This window comes from Microtus pennsylvanicus, chromosome 15 (assembly GCF_037038515.1).
Source record: "Microtus pennsylvanicus isolate mMicPen1 chromosome 15, mMicPen1.hap1, whole genome shotgun sequence".
In the NCBI taxonomy this organism is placed as follows: Eukaryota; Metazoa; Chordata; class Mammalia; order Rodentia; family Cricetidae; genus Microtus; species Microtus pennsylvanicus.
The window spans coordinates 5,856,544-5,878,770 of NC_134593.1; the positions used below are offsets into that span (position 1 = coordinate 5,856,544).

The following is a 22,227-nucleotide window of genomic DNA, read 5'->3' on the forward strand; positions in this document are numbered from 1 at the left end:
GCTTTAGGAAAATAAATCTGTAATGTCACGGTCTTATAAATTTGAGGGTGGAATTATAAATTGATTAAAAAAACCCTTTTTAAAAGTAATCTGATACTATGAATCAAACTAATTTAATTTCTGATAATAAAGCCCAAGATGTTATAGCAAATACTATCGGAGCAAAATTAGTCACTAAGGAAAGCAGAAAGCAGCTTCAGCACTACGAGCAGGCTTCCTTAAGTGTATCTTCTTATGGATACTGCGCATGCACAAAACTGTAGCAAGGAACACGGTTGTAATGTTACAGAAAAATGCAGAAATCAGAATGGGAGGTACCAAGAACTAGGAAGGGCAGAAGCAGGAATTACTTAATTCTACCTGCACTCTAAATACCGATCCTTACACCCTCACCAGGGTGAGTGTAGTTCTCGCCCCTTATCACTCTAGTTCTCTTTGCTGCAGACTGGAACTCCTACAGAAAACCACAGCTGGTCTAACTGCAAGGGAACTGATCTGGGCTTCCTGTGCCCAATGGATTCAACACAATTCCTGCCCACAAGGCTCAGGAAACATCACAGGAAAGGGGGCGGAGCCAGAGGACCCAGAAGTCTGCTGTGATAGCAGGTTTCCTAGAAATGTCAGGGAAGCTACACCCATTACGTCTCAACAATATGGCTTCCTAATAAACAGGGCCTGAAACACAACAATATGAGCAAACACAGCAGCGTGGAAGGAGGAAATCTCACACGGCACTAGACAAGGAACTACAGGCAACCAATGACTTCTGAGAAAGGGAGAATTAGTTTCCCGTGGATAAGCTCCTAATTAGTTATCCACTTCCAAGAGATAAGCCCCAAAATCATAGACATACAAGTAACACTAAGTGGACGGACTCATCTGGCTGTATTTACACACTCATCTATGTGTGTGTGTGTGACAATAACAATAGAAGAAAAAGAGGGCATACACATAAAAAAAGGCAGGAAAGGGCACATAAAAAAGGCTAGATTGAGGGAAGGGAAAAGAATGTAAATAAATATATAATGTAAATATATGTAAATAAATAAACACACACACACACACACACACACACACACATATATATATATATATATATATATAAAGAATTTAGGGTCTAGAAACTCTCTAGACATCTGTTCACAACAATGCAAAGCACTGCTGAACACTAACTGTGTGTTTAAAAGTAGTTATGGTGGCCAGGTTTTAAGTTCTATTTTCTTTACCACTATAACAATTCAAGGGGCAGGGGAAATGGCCTAAGAGGTAAGAATGTTTGCTCTGCAAACATGAGTTCCCACATCAAAAGCCAGGTGTGGCCCCACACAGACTCTTGGAACCCCAGTGCTGTAGCGGGAAGAAACAGGAGGCTTGCTGGTCACCGGCCTAGCCACAGCTTAAGGGAGAGACCCTGTCAAGAAATAGAGTAGGATTCTTCACATCTCCCTCTGGTTCCCTGTAAGCACCCCACACATGCATGAGCATATGTCACATGCATAAACCACACATACAAATGTTTAAAATTGATTTTGTAAGATTTTATTAAGATTTATTTATTTATTATGTATACAACATTATTGCTCCATGTGTGCCCACATGCCAGAGAGGGCACCAAATCTCATTACAAATGCTTGTGAGCCACCATGCGGTTGCTGGGAATAAAACTCAGGACCTCTGGAAGAGCATCCAGTGCTCTTAACCACTGAGCCATTTCTCCAGCCCCAAGATTTATTTTTTTAATTATGTATAGGTGTGTGTGTGTGTGTGTGTGTGTTGTGTGTGTGTTGTGTGTGCCTGCACACACACACATAGCTATGAGTGCGGGTGCTCGACGAAGTCAGAAGAGAGTGTTAGGCCCTCTGGAGCCAGAGGTAAAGACAGGTGCTGGGAACTGAATTTGGGCCTTCTGTAAGAGCAGTACATTCTCTTAACTACAGAGCCATCTCTCCAGCTCCTTAATTAATTTTAAAAAGGTTTTGAAGTAGCAACTTAGGAATGTTTTTTCAAATGGACAAAAATATAAACATTATTTCCTAAGTAAAACTATAAAATATGAATATATATTAGTTAAAACTTACATGAAATGAAAATAATGGTTGTATTACCTATACAAGACTGGGGTGGGGTTTTTTTTTTTTAGTTTTTTGGTAGATTTTTTAGATGTTTTGCATTTTTTAAATGTTTTAAATAACATTGACATTAAGTTTTTAGTTCCTAATTTCTTTGTGGCAGTGATATGAAGTCAGATGTGAATCAGGACTGCAGCCCAGGTTTTCTCGGCTCTAAGTCCTGTGCCCACATTCAAAATGTAATCACTTGAGGCCACCGTCTCTAGGGAAGGAAGCCCCTCAGTAAGTGCTATTCTCTTAAAGGTTTAAACTTGGTGGCCCAGGCCTGACCCCAGGTTAGTCTCCTGAGAGCTGGGGCTATACCATCTCAGCAGTGACTGTGGACACATGGGGAGATTTAAGTGGCCTTTCTTAGATGAGGAATTGGAAGAGATAAACAGATAAATGGGTAATTGATTAGCCATTCATTGTTCAGGTCTCTGGGATCACAAGAGGTCCTGAGTGAAGGCTGGACAGAATCACACACACAAGCGCATCTAGCCGAGGCAGAAAGCCTGCGCAGGCTTTGCCATGTGCCGTTTTCCCTCCACTTTGACTCCTTAATCTTTAAATCCAAAGCTGGAAGGTTCTAATAAACCTCTGTCGTTTCCAATCCCGAGAGCCCCATGCAATCCCAGAGAGTAATTATGTTTGTGCTGTCTGACAAGGTCACTGTGATTTGACCTTGCAGACCAGGGGAGGTTAAATCAAACTAAGAGCGTAAGAGTAAAAGGAGTGCCCACTGCAGCGAGAGGTTTCTTCACGAGGGTCCCAAGCACCTTGGCTAGTGCATCTTCAGCTTGGGTGATGCTGGAACCATCTACTTTTTAGTCTCCATGTAGAGGAGGTGCATGCTTCTCCTTCCATAGTAGGGGATGGGGCCTGTGTTTCTTGTTCCCAAACACTCCTAGATGGTTGTTCCTCCAGTCAGAAAGTGTGTAATGTGAACTTGCCTGTCTAACATTTTTTACCAATCTTTTCCCAGAGCAGTAGTTCAGGCTGCTTTCTTCCTCACTGTTTCTCAGCCCTGACCCATCTGCTGGATACTAAACAGAGGCCATATTCACAGTGAGATCAACACCTATCTATTGCCCCTTTCAGTGACTTATTCATTCGCCCACATAAGCGAGCTGATTTCCTGTTCTCACCAACTGCTCCATCTGTACTAGTCAATAAAAGCTCAAGGATACTGCTCCTGCTTCTGGAGTTTTCGATGGGAATAGATGGGTCAGAAGTAGGGAAATCATTTTTGAAAGGGAACAGTCTTGATTTTACCACTTAAAACATGCAAAACAGCTCCCACCTCTCTAATGCTGGAACTATGACCCAAAGCACTGTAACCCCTAACCTGGCCAAGGGTCTGAAAATTGCACCCCAACACACCAAGCTCTTCTGCTGCCTTGTAAAGAAGACACAGCTTTTCTGACATTGATCAGAGCCCAAGAGCCTGGCTCTGCGCCCTCACAGGGCTTCATCTCACCGGTGGCCATTCTTCCGTGGCTTATTTTGCACTACAAGGCTTTCGGCAGCCTGCTCTTTGCTGGTGACATTCCTGCAACTGCCCTTCACACTCTGTCTCTGCACCAGGAATATCCCACAGTTTGAATTCAGTCCACAGCCTTCTTTTCTGTTTCTTCTCTCTGGAGTGCTCTCCCAGATCACTGCAGAGCTCAGTCTCAGAAGCCTGTGGCCAATCCATCTGGTGTATCCCCCAATTCTATCCCTTTATTCGTGTTCACAGTGCTTACGTTCACCTAATTTACTTTCGTATTTGCTTCTTGAGCCATTCCCTTCCTGTTCTCAAGAACCACATCTGCTCCATGGGAACAGGACCCGTTCACCCCTCAGCTCATCATCCTCTGAAACAGTGCTGTGTGGCATTCCGGGCTCCTGAAAATGAATGGACGTGTACATGAGAAATCCTCCCAAGAGAAAAGCCAGAAGGTTACCAGGCAGTAAACTAAACCAGAGGTCTAATTGATTTCTACCGTGTCCTCAGGCAACAGCCTTTTTTCGCTTGAACATCCCATTGCTCATCCTCCTCTTGCAAGCTGCTTTGACACCGGTCCTCACCAACACAGCTTTGCTACAAAAGTCCACAGCGACTCCTTGCAGTAAAGGGGAGGGGATAAAAAAAGCCAGCGGACGCAGTCACATGAATATTTGGACTCCAGGCAGTTCATCTGAAAGACGTCCTTTTTGTCATTGCTAATGAAAAAGATTGACTAGACTCACCCATCACCGGCTCACTAATTGGAATTTTGCTAGGCATAATTAGATTATGCAGGGTTATTTGAGCTGTGCCTATCCACATCAGAATTCTAAGCTGAGTTCCAAAGGGACAATATTTCATTTTAAAGAAGCTTCTGGTACTGCTGATATTCTGGAAATAAAGCTAAGAGTGGGATTTTTTTTGTCTTAAAATGTAAATTTAAGTCATTTATTTTAAACTGTTATGCATTATAGATGGTCAAACAAAACCAAGTCCCTATTATTGGATGGTGGTTGAGAAAGGAAAATCTGCCTAAAGGACTTTCCTTATGGTTCCTGCCGAGCACAGACAATGGAGCATCACACAAGGCAGGACCACATGGCCACAGCCACATGAAAGGACAGAAGAAAAAGAACTGCATCTCACATTGCTTCTCTGGGAAAAGCCTTCACCCACTGCTTAGATGCCTCTTCAGGAAACACCGCTCCACTAAAATACTGCCACTTACTAAGAGAAGGCAGCTCCGGTCACCTGCTAAACTTTCCCAGGGGTTATCTTTAAAAGCACAATGACATTCAGGGGAGCTAGGGACAAGTCAAAACCAACTAAAAAGGAAGGCAGAGGTTTTAACCATGCCACGCACATTTTGTTACGCCAACAAAACAAGAAAGTGCCTATTATCCCCCAACAGACAGACAGACAGACACAGGACAACAGACAACACAACACTTCCTTCAATGCTGTAGCACGGAAGGACACTGCCTTGAGCATACGGAAATCCTGGGGAGAATGACTGTAGTTAGGAAGAGCCTTACCCCAAGAAGCACAAACCCTGTAGCAAGCCACCAGTGACTGCCAGAGGTTCTCTGGTTCTTCCTTCTCAGCAGCCGCAGGCCCAGACCTCACCCTGTAGCCTTTGCGGAACAAATCCCCCAGAGACTTCCTGCGTCGCCTGCTGGGAATGCGCACCTCAGTAGTGGTGGCACTGGGTGGGTGGTGGTACACCAGGATCTTACTGGGGATCATGGCAGAGGGAGAGAGAAGAACCAAGCTGGAGACTCCTTTGAATCTATTCACACTCTAGTGTGAATAGATATTTGGAAGGGGTCCAGGTTCCTCTGACCTGTGCTGCACACACAGTGTGGCTCAGTGGCATTGATGCCCTCTCCTACCGACCCGCTTGCAAGTGGGCTCAGATGCGCCTGCCCTATCAGGAAGGCTAGAGAAGGGCGGGAGAACACCCTGTCACATTATGTCCTACAAGCTGCTCTATCAGCTTCATCCTGGGAATTACCATGTAAGCTCCTTCCGATATGGCTTAGAGGATGGGGAGAGAAAAGACTATAATCCCTCAAATCAATTGCTACAGAGCAGGGTGTGAGAGGGGCTGCAATTTGGGGCCACCAAGTCACTTCTTTTATGATGGTGGCCTTATTTGACAATTGGGTGTGTATGTAAGGAGGCCTTCTTTATAGAATGTGATATATAGTTGGAGAGAAACACTGAAAGGCACCATTATCTTCTGCCAGCATAACTCATTAGGAAAATCCCCAGTGTGAGGCAGTGGTCCAGGAAGACACTCTGCTTTGTGGAGGAAGGTGGACTGGGGACCTCCCATCAATGCTCCTGCCCCTCTCCCAACACTCCCTGTCCTCGGTCTCTTTCTCCATACTAACTCTAGCCTTGTTTTGGGACTCTCTCTCCCTTAAACGTGCATGTCCAAGCTCTAAAATCCATGCGGCAGCATTTACAGATGAGGCTTTGAGGAGAGAACTGGGTTCAGGAGAGTCCATGAAGACTGAGCCTCCTTGACGCTTTTAAGACAGTTACCAGTGAGCTTATTTGAGCAGCCTGTGAGAATCCCTTATCCCGCTGCCCTGATCTCAGACTCCAGCCTCTAGAACTGTGGGAAAATAAATCTGTGTTCTTTGAGGCAGCCAGGCTACGGTGCTATGGCAACCAAAGGAGACTAAGTCTGTATCTCCAGGCAGATGTGGAAACAGAAGCAAAGCAGTCAGAGAAAGAGGAAAAACACTAAAGAAAATACTTAGATTCTGTGAGCTACCATAATTGGCCACATAACTCTTTCCAGACCTCTAGGAGAATTTTCAACAAGGTTAGCTTGTCACTTCACTGCTATGTGTAAAGCATCTGTGACACTGGAAACGTGATGTTGGATATTGAGTGATTCTGCAATCTAACGGGAACCCAGAAGCCCAGCAGAGGTCAAGTTACGGGAGAGAAGGAAATAGAAAGGCTCTCCTGTAGTGTGGTTATTTAACAATTTGGGTCAAGTCTGCAAAGGAAAAGTGCAAGCAGCTATCTTAAGCTGCCTTCTGTGTATGTGGATCTGTGCTTACATGTATGTGCATGCTACATACATGTGTATGTGTGGAACATGTTGAGATATCCCTATCAGCAAAGGCTACATACACATTTCTGAATCATAACGACTGTGTAGCAGAGAGGCAGTTGAACAGAGATGGTGAGGCCAAGGATGGTGCCACATGCCTTAATCCCAGCACTCAGGAGGCAGAGGCAGGCAGAACTCTGTGAGTTCAAGGCCATCTTGGTATTCATGGAGAGTTCCAGGCCAGCCAGCCACAGATACACAGTAAGACTCTGTCTCAAAAAACAAACAAAACAAAACAACAAAAAACAAAATCAAGCAAACAAACAAAAGGCAGTGACTGTGGAAGACAGCAATTTCTGAAAGTTAAGACAGTAGCACAAGACATAGCTTAAAGTTGGAAGAAATGGACTTGTTTGGCTTTTTTAAAAAAAAAGCCAACGGACTTCAATGTGCTTAAAATGGAAACAAATGACAGGAAGGGAACTCTGCAACACAAAGTTGCTGTAAGTGATGCATAGAAAGACAGCTCCAATGGGCACCCAGGGAGCAGTAAGAAAGCAGGAAGCATATTATACATACAATTTTGACAGCCAAATGAAAGGAACATGTTCCATTAAAAGAACAACTTCCCCGAAATGGTTCAAGAAGAATTAGAAAGCACAAGCAGTCATATTTTTGATTTTTTTAAAAAAAAGATTCAAATTTCATTTAGAAACATTCAGATTGAGTTGGTTCCTATGAAAGAGGTCTCTCAATATTTATGGAGTGTATTACACCAGTCTTACGTGGAGTTTTCTACAGAACAGAGGAAAAATGAAATAGTTTACAACTTGTTTTACACGGCCAGCACAACCAGGATGCTAACACCTGATGAAGGCGTTATTTATTGGAAAAATATATAATTCACTTTTAATAAAATTCAAAACTCGTTCAAATACAAACCATGAGAAAATATTTATAATAAACTGATATATCAAACAGTTTATGGAATTACAAATCAAAACTAGTTAGATACAACCAGCAATAGCTAAAATTAGAAATTTATCTCTTGAAGCCTGGGGAGCTGACTCATTGAACCAACTGCTTGCTGTGCAGGCACGAGGACCTGAGTTCAGAGACACAGCACTCATGCCAAATACGGAGCATATGGAGAGCCCACAGAAGAGGGTGAGGAAGGATTGTAGGAGCCAGAGGGGTTAAGGATACCACGAGACCAGGACCCACAGATTCAGCTAAGCAGGGCTCCTAAGCAGCTCACAGAAACAGACGTGGCAATCAAGAGTCAGCGTGGGTCCATGCTAGATCCTCGGCAAATACATTGTGGTTGTTTACCTTGAGGTTTTTGTGGGGCTGCTAACAGTGAGGGTAGAGATATCTCTGATTCTTTTGCCTGCTCTTGAGACCCTTTTTCTCCTACTAGGTTGCAGCCTTGTGTAGTCTTTTTATGAGGGTTTGTGCCTATGCTTATTGGTATGTCCTGTTCAGTTGACATCCTGGGAGGGCTGCTCTTTTTCTGAAGGGAAATGGAGGAGCAGTGGATATGGGGGAGAGGAGTAGTGTAGGGGAAGACTAGGAGGAGGGGAGGGAGGGGAGGGTGTGGTTGGAATGCACTGTATGGGAGAATAATAAATAAAAAGAACAAAGGAATGAGAGCTGAGCATGATGGTGTGTGTCTGCCATCCTAGCGCTGGGGAGGTGCACACAAGTGAGTTCCTGGAGGTCAGGGGTCAACAAGTCTAGCCAGTTGGTAAGTTCAAGTTATAATGAGGAGCCATAACTCAAAAAAAAAATGAGGTGTAGAATGATACAGGAAGGCATCTGACATTGACTCCTGGCCTCTACTTACACACATATATACACATGCACTCGTATACACACACATACAACACGCAGAGAAAAAAGACAGGAAGTACAAAAGGAAGAAGGAAAAGAAAAGTAGAGCTGTCTATCAAAGACGGTCATGAAATGCAGTGGCAGCAGTGGGAATCTTCCCTGGAAGCCCGAGTTTCTGCCAGAGTAAACCTGTGCCCAGTCTGTGGTCCAGAAACTCCATTTCTATTATTTGCCCAAGAAGAATAACAACATTTGCCCAGAAAACCATGTGTATAGGAAAGCTCAAAGAGTTTATTCAAAATAACCAAAATGCCCATCAGCAGGTGACTGATAAATAATGACATATCTCTGTAAAGGAATACCATTCCCAATAAAAAACAGACAGGCTACCGAGACACGGCAGCATATATGAATCTCAGAATTCTTATTCTGCATGCAAAAGCTACATAGTAAAAGATGTATTTATGCTTTCGATCACATGACATCCAAAAGAGGAAAAATAACCCATAGTGAGACAAATTAAGACAACTGTTGACTATGTTTGATGGATACTGAGGCTGGATATTGTTTCTATCCTCTAAGGGTCCAGTTTGGTTAAAGTGTCAGTACCCAGAGTGGTTCTATGTGGGAGGCAGAGGGACCACGAGGACATGAGACATAGTAGAACCTCTCTAAATGAACATGAAGTATTTCTTGTGTGACTCTTTCAGTCTTTAGGAAAACTAGAGACTGGCTCCACCCACTCTCTCTGCTTCCTGCTGGGAGATGCTACCTTCTGCTCCTACCTGTTTTCCTAGCACAGTGTGCCCTCCTCTGCCACCCTTATCTAAGGCTACACTGGTGAGAGTTCCCAATCCTGGATGTTGAACCTCCAAAACTATGAGCTTAATAAACCTCTTTTCACCTCCCGAGATCCTGTGCCAAGTATTGCATTGTGATCACATTCAGCTGGCTAGTACAAGGAAAGACTGTGGCATATGTTAAATGGAAACTCACACCAGAACCTTCCCAGGTTTACACTGACATAGGTGAGAGACCAATTTACAGCAGTGCACGCCTTTCAAGACTCACTGAACTGTATTATTAAGATCTATGCACTTTACTGTACCTATGATTTATCTCATTAAAATGATAAGATCGATGAGCTGGTGATTTTGTCACTAGAGATGCTCAACATGGGAACCACACTAAAGTGTCACCTGATACTGCAAATGTGGACCCCTCTGCGGAAACACTGAGTGAGGGAGGGGAGAAGCATAGAACTTCAGCAGCCCAGAAAGCCAGCTGACCCAGCCAAAGGAACAAAGGCTTGCCTTCAGGCTCCACCGAAATAGCTGAACACACTGTGGAACCTTTGACCTCTGTGCCTTGTCTCTAAACGAGGTTATAACACCCTCTACACATGACTAACATTAAATGCTTTTTACTCTGGAGGTGCGCGGGATCAAACTGAGGGCTTTAGAATAGACAGAATCCTGTCACTGAAATACACCACCGCCCCCATGTCTTGTTGGCCTGGAAAAATTATTCAAAACCAGTCTTCAGTCTCTGACTCTAAAAAATGAGGAAAACTCCTTGATAAACCTGAGTTCCTTCACACATTTAAAATGAAGGACCCAAGAGGAGAAACCAGCTATCCCAGTTCTGTCTGAGGCAGGAGGATCATGAATTTGAGGTCTACTTGGCCAGTATCACGAGTTCATGATCAGCCAGGAAACCTGGTGAAACCATGTCTAAAAACAAACAAAATACAACCCCAAACCTAAACCCTGCCCTACACATATATACTCCCCCTGAAAGCATGACCCAAGTGCTGCTCTGCACCTTCTGCCCGAGGGACTCCCAGGAGCCATTGTTTCTGAAAGCACTCTGTTGCCAGAATGCAATGGTGACCTTCATCCACAGACTTTGTATTAAAACCCCTGTCTTTTCCCTCTGCATCAAGTTTGTATCTGTAAGAGAGAGATGGTCATGACAGAAGAACAAGAGGACATTCATTCATTCATTGGACTCAGACATGGTCAACTACCTTAATGAAATCATACTTATCTCTCCAGACCCTAAAAAGTGAAGGTACACTCATTCAACTACAGATTTTTATTAAGTTCCTACTACAAACAAACAAACAAAAAACAAAAAAGAAGAAGAGATGATTATCTGAGTTAAAGGATTTAAATTCCAGCTTTGATCACACACTGGTAGTATAGGCCTGTAATCATAGCTACTTAAAAGTCAGAGACAGGAGGATTGCATATTCAAGGCTTGCTATGGATATTCAGTAAACTAGCAGTCAATCTTGGCAACTTAATGGGATCCTGTATAAAAATGAAAAAATAAAATAAAAAGAGAGCTGTAACTAATCAGTAAGTTACTTGCCTGTCACACACACACACACACACACACACACACACACACACACACACACAAGCAAACAAAAAACAATCTCCAGCTCAGCCATCATTTTGGAATAAGCAGTAGCAAGTTCCTTCAACTCAAAGAAGCTCAGTTTCCCCCACTATAAAATGAGAATAGAAAGGGTGACCCAGTGTACAGAGGAACAAACCACTGCATCTCTATCAGAAGTTGTCCTTGGCATATAACCCAAGTGTTCCAGACATGCTTGCTGCCATTATAATGGGCAGAGATGGTGGGGCTAGGCAAGCTGGGTGTACCAATGTGAGTTTCTACTAATTCACTGATTCTCAAGTAACTCCTCATCTAGTAGAGAGCCTTACACTCTACCCTTGTATTTAGCTAGGACAGTGCTGTAGTTTGGTTGTTGGATGTCCCCCAAAGATCTATGTACTAAAGGCTTGGTCTCTAGGATCGAATTGCTTGAGGCAGTGGAACCTTAAAGAGGTGTGGATCTAATGGGGTATCTTTAGGTCAATGTGGACAGTAGAGTATTGGTTAAGTTGTTCTTTCTTATGGTTCCTAGTCATGATATGAATGGTTTTTCTACATGCTCCTGCTACAATGTACTGCTTCTTCACAGACCTAAAGGTAATGGGATCACAGACAGACTGCAAACTCTGAACCAGAATAAACCTCTTTATCACTATAAGGTTATGTGGTCTGAAAGAAAATGGTCCCCAAAGGGAATGACCCTATTAAGAAGTATAGCTTTTGTTGGAGTAGGTGTGACCTTGCTGGAGGAAGAGTGTCTCTGTGGGGGTAGACTTCAAGGTCTCCTATGTTCAAGCTATGCCCAGTAATATAGTTCACTTCCTGTTGCCTGTGGATCAAGATATAGAACTCTCAGCTCCTTCTCCAGTACCATGTCTTCCTGCATACCGCCACATCCTGTCATGATGATAATGGATTAAACCACTAAAACTGTAATCAATTACAAAACTATACAATTATATGTTTTCCTTTATAAGAGTTGCCATGGTTGTGGTATCTTTTCATAGCACTAGAAACCCTAAGACAAAGGCTAATAATCTCAGGTATCTTGATACAAAGATGATCACCTTAAGATTTATTTTAAGGGAGTACCCAACAGACCCTTAGCTCTCTTTTCTTGCACGGCCACTGAGACCTGATATTCTTTAAAAGAGGTGGCATTACCCAGGAGGAAAGGTCTGGGGTCAGACAATCCTACTGAATCCCAGCTCTGCTCATCCCATGAGAATGCAGCCTGGTTCCTTGACACCTGCAAGCCTTTCACTTTATACAGACAGCATCATCCTTCAAAGGATAAGCCTGGGACAATCAGTGGATTTCATGTGTTTTTTCAAATGCCCCACTGCAGAGAAATGCTACATAGTCACTCCGGTTCTCCAAAGCTCTTTTTACCTTGGGTCTTGGATTGGCTGTTCTCCATGAAAACAAACATCTCCCTGAGAGTTGTTGATTGATCCCATAGTGGGAGAGGACCCTGACTAAGGGAGGAACGCTGTGCGATTGACAGGGAGGCTGACTCTGAAGCCAAAAATGAACTGATACCAGTATCTACTGTTGGCAAGTGTTAGCTCTATGTTCAATGTTAGTCAACAAAACAGTCAGCCAATGTTTCTAATTTGAAGCCCAGAACACAGGTGTTGAAGCCAAATCGATTATATTCAAACACATATTACCTGTGCTGTTTTCTTATCAGAGTTCCAAACTAGTCAAATTCAGTGCCTTTGGGTCAACCTCTTTACCCTTTCACTAAAACCAGGGACCAAGAGCCTGTGTTGCTTGGTCGTCCTCAAGATACAAGTGAAAAAGATGTTTCTCTTTGGTTCTTGATTGAACTATTCAGGAGACAAACACTTGCCCAGTCTCCAGTGACACCACTTACCCCTCCCACCAGCCCCCTCTCTTTCTCCTTGCTCTGTCCGTCCTTCTTCCAGACAGAGCAGGAGCAATAACCACCTTGATTAACCAAGCATATATTTAGGGGTGGGTAATCATATTCAGCATCTTCCTTACCCACTCCCCCTTCATCACCTGGCAATGACCACCAGCAACTTGCAGGTCCCTACAGTTTCTCCTATTTCCAAGCAAATGGCCACAGAGGGAATATCTGCACTGGCATAATATGTATGATACTGAGGACAAATGAATCTGGACTTAACCAGTTTCCTCTCTTCTTTTCCAAGACAAAACCTTGAGATCAAGAAAAGAAGAGGAATAATCCCCTCTAATCCAGTTCCTGTAGGGAGCCCCAACTGGGAAGCTGACTTGAGGCCTGTGCTGCTCCCCTCCTGACTAACATTTGGACCTATAAGTGACAGATGGCCATCCGAAGGCACTGAGATCTGTACTTCAGCCTGTGGCAGGGAGGACCTAAATCCATCTATATGGCAAAACAAATCAAACAAACAAACATGTTTCAGACACCCAGCATTGTAACAACGGAGGGCTAAACATTCCTGGGTGCCTCAGCACCAAGAGGAGAGTGAGAAGGAAGCACTTCAAGCACAAAATTTAAGGAGGCCCTCCTTCTACAGGCTGAGTCTACAATTGGATAGTCTCTAGAATAGGTGCCTCCTTAAGGCTTGTGTGCAGTCCTCTTCCTGGCTTCCCCCAGGTCTCACCCTGCCTCCTGCACTGAGTCTACAGTGGAAGTTCATCTCTGAAATGGCCTCACAGCTCCTGTCACCTGTGGCAAGGAGGCAGCATATGAGGTTATAACAATCACCAACAGGAAAAGCCTACAAAGCCGATCGGCCGAGATCAACCTTATCTGAAAATTAAATTCAGGCAGAATGTCTGTGCCAGAGGCTTTGAATAAAGACTGAGGAGCTGGGTGAATTATGTCTTCAATTACAGTTTACAAAGAACAGAGGTGCTCCTTCTAAATGGGAACTCTTGATTTAGCTCTCTATAAAAAAAAGGTAGAAAGCCCAACAGTGAATCTTGGGTCAGATGAAGCATTTCACAAGAGCCTCAGGCTATTGTCAGATTAAACTATGCTTGATTCTGATGCTCAAAATTAACTTTAGGTGAACTTGGGAATGGACATGGCATGGCCTCTGTGGGGGAAGACGCTGACTTGACAGGTGTCACCCTGCTACTGGGTTCCAATGCTCTGCATAAACTCTAACTCTCCCCCCTCTTCTCTCTCTCTCTCTCTGTCTCTCTGTCTCTCTCTCTCTGTCTCTCTCTGTCTCTCTCTCTCTCTCTGTCTCTCTCTCTCTCTCTGTGTGTGTGTGTGTGTGTGTGTGTGTGTGTGTGTAACAGGGATGTAAGTAAACCTGGCTTTGCAGACATTGTGACCTTGACCATAGCAATGCGAAAACTAGCCACAGGCATTATGAAAATGAAAGAGCTTGGCTATCTGCTACTAAAAATGTAAATGTATTCCCTCAAATAGGTGGTGGGTCTAATTCAGTCAGCAGGCCATAGTCTGTCACCTTTCAATGTTGGAGATGCTTGAAAGGGAGAACGGGGCGACTTCCAGTCACCCTAAGAAAGATGTTGGGTGTGATTACCCATTGGTTACTCCTTATTTTCTCTATAACACTCTCAATAGCATCTAAGATTCTCTATCAAAATTTTTCTAGCTTAACCCAGCCACATATAAATTAGTTCCACTCAAGCAAATGCTGAATACTCGGAGATCATAAGCAGCAAGCAGAGTCAGGAACTTTGCATTTGCTTACAGAAAGTTTTCCCCTTGCCGTACCAGGGTGTTCACCTCTGATCTCCATAAATGAGGGCTTTTATGTTATTTTTGTAACATAAAAGGAGAAATAGTTTCTTACAAAGAATGGGTAGCTGCCCCTCAGAATGTGGGGTCCAGGCTTCTAGCTGGTCTTGAATAAATATATGTTAAGAGCATGCTCTAATTAATTCCAGTCAGAATTAAGCCAGAGGGACTGAAGACATGGCTCAATGGTTAAAGATCACTTGTTGCTCTTTCAGAAGACCTGGGTTTAGTTTCAAGCACCCACATGGTGGCTCACAACTATCGTCAACTCCATCGCCAAGGAATTAATCTAATGTCTACTTCTGCCCCCAGGGGCACCAGGAAAACATGTGGTACACATACATACACACAAGCAAAACACACACGAGAAATTAAAATTCCAAAACTAAGCTAGAAATCTCTTTTTCTTATTCTATAGTCTTTGGATCATGTGCTTACTTCAGCAATTATTTTTCCATAAAATAACTTAGAATTTTTATGTATAGCCATAGCTCTAACATTCATTTAATGATGACATTCAGTAAATGTATGTTGAAGCTCGGTTTATTGGTGCACACCTCTAAAGTCAGCATTCTAAGCTATGTATTTTTTGATGTATCTCTAAATAAATAAATCAAATATTTTAGAATAAGGAAAAGAATGTGCAATGATCTTACTTTATAAGCCTTTTGTTATTATAGGTTCTTACCAACTAGCTTGGGCAATTAAAACATTCTGTTAGTCAGCGTTTTGCACTGTTGGGATGCTGCATTCAAACCCACTTAGCACTGCCTTGAAAATATTCATCCCCAATCACAACCTGTATCCTAAATCCCTGTTGGCCCCAGAGTACAGGGAGATCAGGGATCTGAATTTGAATGGCAGACTTAGTTGAGCTAGAAATCTAACTACTGCAGCACCCATTGAGTGAGTGACAGGGATGGGGACTGACATTCCTATCCATGCAGGGGACCAGTGGGAGAAGCCCAAGAGCCTAGGCCTCCGAGTCATGTGGCAGCAGATGACATCTCAGATGTCCTCACAGTGTATCGCCCCACTGATGAAGATGGATCACTCTTCAGCACTGGCTCTTGATCCTTGTGTACAGCCCACACATGACAGGAAGACTCTCACAGATAAGAAAAGCTCCAGCAACTTGGGCTCGGACTATGGAAATGCCTGCCAAGCCATGATTTATGTGGAGATGAATAAGACGCATTTACTACTTTGTCAGCAGCAATAAGCAGCGTCTCCCTTCCTGCCATGGTGGAACTGTGAGTGGAAATGCATGCCACCCTTGTACTGTGGTTTATGCTGTTTCGTTACCAACTGCCTGCGGTGGAGGCTTGCAAATCAAATCAAGCCACCATTATTCTGGACTGATTATCCAATTACAGAATGAAATAGGCCATCCTTTTCTTCTTCCATCACATGCCTGCCTGGTAGTTATTGTGCTGACTGTGTGAGGAACCAGCGAGGAAATAAACAAGTGTGCATCTTAAACCCAGCGAGCAAAGGGGTAGCTACGTATGGCTGGGAGAAATGAACTGATCAATGGTAAGCTGCAGCATCCGTATTACACAGTAAGTTCTTTCCTGATAGCTGTTCAGTCAGAAACACTGCCAGGCATGGTGCTGTCTTTCCAGAAGCATAACTTGTAACTCAGAAGCAAATAGTAATAATCAGTCACTCCCTGGAACACACTCTATGTTTAAGAGGGCTCAACATTTGCAGAGGCTGCAAAAACAACCTACAGTGGTTGGCAATTCAAATTTCTCTGCATGAAAATTCTTTGATCAGCGCTGCAAGAGAAATAAAAAGACAATCAAAAGTAAACTTGAGGTCTCTCGTGACTATGGTAACTTGAAGAGATAAGTGAGCTCTACTTTCAGGAGTGCTCCAGCTCACAGTGGTGCCTTCAGCAAGTTATGGTCACCCTTTGTGAAGGGTTTCAGAGGCAGGAAGGACCTGAGAGTGTCGGTAATAGAGGGTCTAAAATGTCCCTTCCAAATCTGGTGAGGATTGGACCTGGAATGTTTCCTAAGGGCTCCAGTGGCTGGGGAAGCTAGCCAGGGAATGCGAAGGATCTGAAGGTCTCCCACCCTAAGTACCAAGTGTCCTGGTGTGCACCATGACACTGAGCTTTGAAACTGGTGCTGGGGACCCACGCTACGTCCTTGGGTTCCTGCAGCAACCACTTGACTGACTAAGCCATCTCCCACCCCAGCGCTTATGCTAAACGCTTGGCTGCCAACATGTGGGAAGTGGCGAGACCTTTGGGAGCTGGGCTGCAAAGCTGTTTGATCTTTGTGATTTTGCCTTTGAAGGGGCTACCGAGACCACAACCCCTTCCTGTTTCTCTCGTTACCCAGTCCCCAGAAGGTGAGCACTTTTGCTTTGTTGAATGCTCCTATCATGATGCTCTACATCCCCACAGGTTCAAAAGTCAGAGAAGCAGTAGACCATGCACTGAAAACTCTGAACCAAAATAAACCGTTCTGGCTTTAAGTTGTTCACGTTCAGTATTACAAAGTAATGGAAAGCTAACACAGGATCAAATTTCTCCACTCATATGGCTCTCTGCTTCAGAAAGGTCACTCACTCACAAAGAAATATTAGTTCTAAACATAGCTGAGATAGAAAAAAAAAAGAAAACTATTCCTATAAACCTGCAGTTTCTATGGCTCCCTTGCAACTAGGAACAAACAGAAGCCTTCTCTGGACCACCGCATCAACCCTGCAAACTGGCTCCCGGCTGTTGCAGACTCTGCCCTCCAGGCCGGACCAGATGCACTTGAAGGCTAAAGCATGAGGCTCATTAGAATTCATAATTCCTAAACTATCCCACTCACCAGCACCACAGCATCAGGGACAGGATGCTACATCCCAACTCAGTCACCTTGTGGATGATTTGGGTTTTTATAAATGCTAATAGTACTTGCTAATTAAGAGAGATTTTTTATTATTCCAGGCAGCAAAATCCAATGATTTTCTTGTGCCTGTTTCATGAACCAAAATCTGTTACAGAATTGATCTGGTGAGTTGCTTTCTTGGGATTTTAGGGACCACAGAGGAGCTGAATATCACAGCTCCTCATGCAGAAGTCAGCATAAGTCTGATCCAGAAAGGGATCCCCTGATTTAAAAGGGGTCAAATACCCATCATAGAAGTGTTTGTGGAAGTGTGTGATTACTATGACTAAGGGCAAACAAAGACTGTGAGGACAGATCTGGACTTGTCTATTTCTGTGTTACTGAAGACACGGGGTCCAAGGCTGTCATGCACATCTTGTCATTTTATCTTCTAGGAAAACAAAACCCATGTACTATTATGTACTTGATGGGGTGTTGCTTAAATTGAAATCTTGGTCTACTGTTTTTATAGAGAACTAGAGAACCTTCTGGAATCTCTCTCTGTCTCTCCCCCTCCCCCCCACATGTGTGAGTGTGTGTGCATATATCGCTGTTGTTTTAGAAAGGGAGATGTTACGCTTTGCCCCACTAAGCAGAACCTGAGAAGTGGATCTAATTATGAACAGTTTATTTGGGAGTTGGTCTTAGGAGGCACCAGGAAGGAAACAAGGGAATGAAAGGACGGATGGATGGGAGATAGCAATAAAGACTTTGTTAGCAAACAGCATCATGAGCAAAAATGCTCCCAGGAAACTCCAGCAGCCAGTGTCTGCACATGACTACATGTACATGTGTGTGGCAGAGCTGTCCCGTTGAGGGGTGCAGAAGCCAGGGTGTTAGTCCATCACTGGTTTCCTCCACCTTGTCCTCGCTTGAGGAGACAGGTATAGGAGACCCACAGGCAGCACTCATTAGTCACAAGATCCCACAAAGAAAAGCCGATGCCCACCATGCAAAGTCCAGTATGTGAATCAAGAACAAGAGGCGCCTCTTACTGTGGCTGAATCTTTGTTCAATCAGTGTTTTAAAGCTCCTCTCATCCCTACAACATCTTGTGTAAGGTGGTGTACAGCATCTTGTGAGAGGGGCAGAGAAAGAGTGGACAGTTTGCGCACAGTTACCTGGACATCCAGGGATGGAGAAGGGTTCGAGGCTACATAGTACGTCCATAGCGGTAGATGTCATGGCTGATCGTTGCCCTGTTCTAAGCATCTCACTTACTGCTCAGGCTACCTCTCCGATCCTGCTCCAGAGACCCATCTGTCATCACCTTGAACTTAAAGACAAACCCCTTCATCCTCAAGTTCATTAGGAGCGGAACTGGGAGCAGATGCTGTGGGAAACACACCTGGTGTGAGTAGCTGGATGCTTAGAAATGTTTTACCAAGACCAAATAAACTTGGGAATCAGAGAAGAGAAGATTCTAGAACCCTGATAAAGTAGAGGAGATGCATGTCTAGCAAGTGAGGGAAGAGCTGGAAGAAAGGTGAGTACGGCCATACTCTCCTTAGGCACAGCCCAAAGTCCATCCACATAACAGTACGCCAAACACCGGAGTTAAAGGAAAACACAACTCTGGTTGATTTTTTTTCTGATCTAAAGTGCTTTCCTATACCCATACTAACAATGACTAAAACTAACAATTTTTAATTCTCCATGCTCTCTACCTTCAGGTAAATGTAATTTAACATTTTAACTTTTAGAAACAAGTGTAGCGGCGTAAATGGATGCAGACAGATTGTAAAATATATATACAGCTTTAATGTGGAAATAGACTTACAGTACCATGGTTCCCGTGGATTTATAGGTAAACATTAGCCCGAGGCGTACACACCCCCTAAGGCTGGGCTTAACCCTACAGACAAGTGTATTGTTTGTATCTCTTTTCTTATTTAACTTTTTAGTTTGAGACAGAATCTCATAGAGCCAAGCTTAGCCTACAATGCCTGATCCACTGATCCACCTGCCTTTATCCCCCCAGTGCTAGGAAACAGGGATGGCCCATCACACGAGTTTGGTTAGCTTCTTCCTCTTTCTAAATCTACAATGATCTTCAAGTAATGGTATCAAATCATTTATATTGTTTGTTGTGACTGCTTCTATTTCTCTTATAAAAATAAAATTATAAAAATTATTTTGAAAATACATATTGAAGATGCCCAGGCTTTTTACTCTAAAATAAAAGCCTTGGAACAAAGTAAGAGTTCCCTAACTTGGGCCAGGTCGAGTTGGACTCACTTTTATGAATCAATGACTTGATCCATTGTCTCTCCCTTGAGGGAAGCTAAGGTCCACAGCTCAGAGGCCTCGCAGGAGCTCCTGAGCACAAGGCTGCAGTGTTGCCAAGCTCCGCTGCCTTCCGTGGGAACAGTACCCTGGGGTCTGTTCCAAGATGTCTGGGGCCCTGGTCACTGCATCACAAACACCTTTCTGCTTCTCTGTTCCAAGCTGCAGTCCTTCTCATCACTTCCAGGGAGAAAGTAGAAAGGATCAAGAATCAACTAGAAAAAACCAAGTGGCTTGTCACGGAGGCTGGGGGTGGGGGTGGGAGATGAAGAGAGATGGGAGTGGGTTCCTGCTTGTCACTGAGGCTGTGTGTGTCTGGGGGATGTAGAGGGATGGGAGTAGGTTTCTCAAAGGAGGAAGCAACCGCAAATGACTGCAAAGACAGAAGGGAGAGCGGACAAAACGGGATGAGGGGAAAGGAAGTCCGACCAGATCACTGACCTTCCGAAGCTTTCTTGATTGTGTTTGTTGGTCTTTTTGTGGGGCCCCTGGCAGTGAGCAGGATTTATTTCTAGTGCATGAACTGGCTTTCTGGACTCTATTCCCTATAATGGGATGCCTTGTTCCACCTTGATACATGGGGAGGGCTTGGTCCTGCTTCAACTTGATGTGTCAGACTTTGCTGACCTCCCATGGGAGGTCTTTCGCTCTCTGAGGAGTGGGCAGGGAATGGGGGACTGGGAAGGGGAGAGGGAACTGTGGTTGGTATATAACATGAATAAAAAATTAAAAAAAAAACTTTCCTGAGGTTCAGGCAATGACAGAAAGTAAACAGGCACAGCATGAGAGAAGAAGGGACTCTGGTAACACTTGCTTTGATCCTAACAATAATGCCCTTTCACAGAAAAGACTAGAAGCTTTTCTCTATTACAAGTGAGAATTACATGATATAGAAACTTGCTGTACAAGTTCACCCCCAGATGGGTGACTCTGTAGCCCAGGACCCAAGAAGGTCCCCAACCTCAGGTCCAAGGCTTTTCTCCGATTGCTGGGCTGAAGGCTCTCTCTCTTGTCCCTCCCTCCTTCCAAGGCAAATGAGATGCTCCCAGCATTCCTTCCCCTGTAATACCAGTTTGCAACTCAACAGTACCAGCTTGCCCCTAGGTGCTTTCCTCTTCTGTAAGTGGGCTCAACGGCAAACTGAGGCAGGGAACTTGGTGGAAATGTCATTCACAGTTTCTAACATGTTGTATGTTGTTTCCTAAGGAACCTAAGCTTGTTCATTCAGGATAAAGCCTGTGTTAGGGCCAGGCTTAGGTAGTTGCCCAGGTTTTATATCATGAGAAGGAGTTTTAAAGTGACAGATCTTTTTAGGCGATAAAGACAGGGAAAGAGAGAGCCTTGAGTACTCTAATACAGCACCACCAACAAAGATGAACATGTTATTAGCATTCTTTACAGCCCCTTCCCACAGGGACTTCAGTAATACCCCGACCACCACAAAAACCCCTTAAACAAGGCAAATTTAAGCCAGGGATACCTTACAATAAAAACAGCACTACTTTATAAATTGTGTGTTATGTGAAACTTCCCCTATTCATTTTCAAAGGACCTGGCTAGGTATATAAATTATACTGTGGGCTGGACTATATGACAGAGCTGTGAATTACAAGGTCATAATTTTACCAGCAATTTTAGATGCTACCATAAACTATTCAAGGTCTAAAGGTGTTCTCATACACTTTTTTCCCCTAAGCTCCCAAAATTAAAATCCTAAGCCAGTTTTTGAAAGGCGGTTCTTTTTTGGCTTCTGTTTCAGGAAAACAGCAGTCCAGGTACAGCTTCAGCTCTTTTCTCCTGCAGCATACTACGGTCACTTCTGTTTTAAATAACTCGCACCTAGTCTTTGATAGATGTTTCCTCAGCCTTCTTATGAGAAGGATGGGCTTTGCTGGAAATGGCCTTGGAGTTGGAAAGCTTCCTGGAGCTGCAGCATCCCTGCCCAGGGCTTGCCTGAGGAGATGCAGTGATGGCTGTGGACCAGATGCTCCTCTTCTGTCTGTCATGGAGACTTCCCCTGTGCTTTCTGCCCTTCTCCTCCTCCCCTCCACCCAAGTTACACCTATTTTCTTGTTTCCTCATCATTTTTATGCCTTTTGGTCCATTGGAAGGAATTAGCCTTTGGTTCCACCAGCCAGTTCTCTCCTCTAGTTAGCAAACTCCTACCTCTGAATGCACGAGTCCACCTGCCCAAATACTGCCTTTTCCCTGCTCATCTTTTCCTTGGGACCCTGATGTCTCTTTTGTGCTTTCTCCCCAGCCCTGCCCTGCCATCCTCTGAAACTTCAATGGAATTCATTCTCTCTGGCGAATGAATACAGTAACACTAGTCTCTCTTCTTTTGCTCCTTCATTTGTATATGAATTCACCGAACTCAGGTAAATCACTCCTCTTAGTGGTTGGCT

At 43.9% G+C, this 22,227-nt stretch overlaps 1 protein-coding gene across 19 annotated transcripts in view; it reads right to left on the reverse strand.

Moving 5' to 3' along the window:
• Kcnma1 (potassium calcium-activated channel subfamily M alpha 1) overlaps positions 1–22,227 on the reverse strand; it is a 719,966-nt gene that overhangs the window by 251,288 nt on the left and 446,451 nt on the right. The gene's annotated exons all lie outside the window — the stretch shown is intronic.